Source organism: Ornithorhynchus anatinus, chromosome 8 (genome assembly GCF_004115215.2).
Source record: "Ornithorhynchus anatinus isolate Pmale09 chromosome 8, mOrnAna1.pri.v4, whole genome shotgun sequence".
NCBI classification, from domain to species: Eukaryota; Metazoa; Chordata; class Mammalia; order Monotremata; family Ornithorhynchidae; genus Ornithorhynchus; species Ornithorhynchus anatinus.
This window is the reverse complement of record NC_041735.1, coordinates 54,682,585-54,684,932: the sequence shown is the minus strand read 5'-3', so window position 1 is coordinate 54,684,932 and position 2,348 is coordinate 54,682,585. Positions and strand designations below refer to the sequence as shown.

The following is a 2,348-nucleotide window of genomic DNA, read 5'->3' as shown; positions in this document are numbered from 1 at the left end:
CTCAACAGAGTGCACGCAAATGCATGCTACCTTAGTAGTGAGGTATTTTAGATTTCCAAATAATTCAGATTGATGCTGGGCTTCAGAGTGATGCTGGGCCTGCCTCTTTTTGGCCCTGGATTTTTTAGTTAGTTTACCCATTTAAAAAAGAATAGACTACAGTTCTGCTGACCCATTTCACTGGTTGCTCCTCTGAAACAGCTAAAACAGCTCTCCCCCAAAATGCTTCATAAATATTTAATAATAGTATCTCCATTTTTCATCGCATCCTCATAAGACCATCACAAAAAGTCCCAGGGAAACAAACTCCTGGGTCCTACCAAGACACGCACTTTCCTCCCAAGAAGCCTCTGTTACTTTGAAAGTGTTATCCCAATTCTTCTTCAGAGAAACCGTCACTTATTTCCTTTCCTCCAATTCTAATGGAGAAGCAGCATGGCCTAGTGGGTAGAGCAAGGGGCTGGGAACCAGAAGGACCTGGGTTCTAATCCCAGCTTGTCAGCTGTGTGACCTTGGGCCAGTTGCTTCACTTCTCCGGGCCTCAGTTACCTCATCTGTAAAATGGGGTCACGGACCGCATCTAACCCTACTCTCTTTATCTTGTCTTTCTTCATGCCGTCGAGTCGTTTCCGACCCGTAGCGACCCCATGGACACATCTCTCCCAGAGCGGCGCGTTCTCCATCTGCATTCATTTTGGTAGTGGATCCATAGTGGTTTTCTGGTAAAAATACGGAAGCGGTTTACCGTTGCCTCCTTCGGTGCAGTAAACTCGAGTCTCCGCCCTCGACTCCCTCCCGTGCCGCCGCTGCCCAGCACGGGTGAGTTTTGACCTGTAGCAGATTGCCTTCCACTCGCTAGCCACTGGCCAAGCTAGGAATGGAATGGCCAGGCCTCTGCTTGACTCTCCCTCCCGTAGCCGAGACTGGTAGAGGACTGGAAACTCTCCAGGTGTGACCCTGAGAGGGGGCATCTACCCCAGCACTTAATACAGTGTCCGACACATAGTTAAGCGCTTAAGCATCCCGGCTCTGCCAACTGTCAGCTGTGTGACTGTGGGCAAGTCCCTTAACTTCTCTGTTCCTCAGTTCCCTCATCTGTAAAATGGGGATTAAGACTGTGAGCCTCACGTGGGACAATCTGATGACCCTGTATCTACCCCAGCACTTAGAACAGTGCTCTGCACATAGCGCTTAATAAATACCAACATTATTATTAAGGAATACCATTTTCTTTTTAAGAAAAACCCTCTTCTTGACCCACTACAGTCAGGCTTTGCCCCATTCACTGCAGTAGGATTGCATCCTCTAGAGTCACTAATGACTTCCTAGTAGCTACGATCAACGGGCTCTAGCTAGCCAAATCTGCCTTGAGCCGTTGGCTGCTTTTGACACTAACCACTCCCTACTCCTGTAAACATAATAATGATGATAATTATGGTATTTAAGTGCTTTCTCAATGTCAAGCACTCGACTAAGCACTGGGGTAGATAGCAGATAATCAGGTCAGTCCCTGTTCCACTTGGGGCTTCACAGTACTCACATGGTTTGTATATATTATACACATATAATATATAATATTTGTATATATTTTTAGTACCCTATTTATTTTGTTAATGAGGTGTCCATCCCCTTGATTCTACTTATCGTGATTAAGTTGTCTTGTTTTTGTCCGTCTGTCTCCCCCAATTAGACTGTAAGCCCCTCAGTGGGCAGGGATGGTCTCTATCTGTTGCCGAATTGTCCATTCCAAGCGCTTAGTACAGCGCTCTGCACATAGTAAGCGCTCAATATATAATACTGAATGAATGGTTCGAAAATAGATAGGCCAGGAATCCTACCTATCCTACTGCTCCGTCTCAGTCTTATTCACTGACACTCCTTCCGCCTCTCACCCTCTATCTGCAGACGGTCCCACGATTCTGAGTCTCTTACTTCTCTCGCTCTACACTCACTTTCTCTCCTGGATTCAGCTATCGTCGCTCTGCAGGTGACTCCCAAATCTACCTCACTGGTCCCGACCTCTCTCCCCCTCTCAATAATAATAATAATGTTGGTATTTATTAAGCGCTTACTATGTGCAGATCACTGTTCTAAGAGCTGGAGTAGATACAGGGTAATCAAGTTGTCCCATGTGAGGCTCACAGTTAATCCCCATTTTACAGATGAGGTAACTGAGGCACAGAGAAGTTAAGTGACTTGCCCACAGTCACACATCTGACAAGTGGCAGAGTCGGGATACAAGGATGCTAAATTTTCATTTCATCTCCCACTGTTCCCCAAGCCAACCTTCGAGCTGTTCCTTGCTCTTCATTCTCCTGCCTCTCCTCCTTCCTCAAGCTGTTCCCCTG

At 46.5% G+C, this 2,348-nt stretch overlaps 1 non-coding gene across 1 annotated transcript; it reads right to left on the bottom strand.

The window, feature by feature from the left end:
* Positions 1 to 829: 829 nt before the first annotated feature.
* On the bottom strand, positions 830 to 967 carry LOC114814121. Its single transcript, XR_003761858.1, has one exon. It is a non-coding gene; the product is annotated as a small nucleolar RNA SNORA7 (small nucleolar RNA).
* Between the last annotated feature and the right edge of the window lie 1,381 nt (positions 968 to 2,348).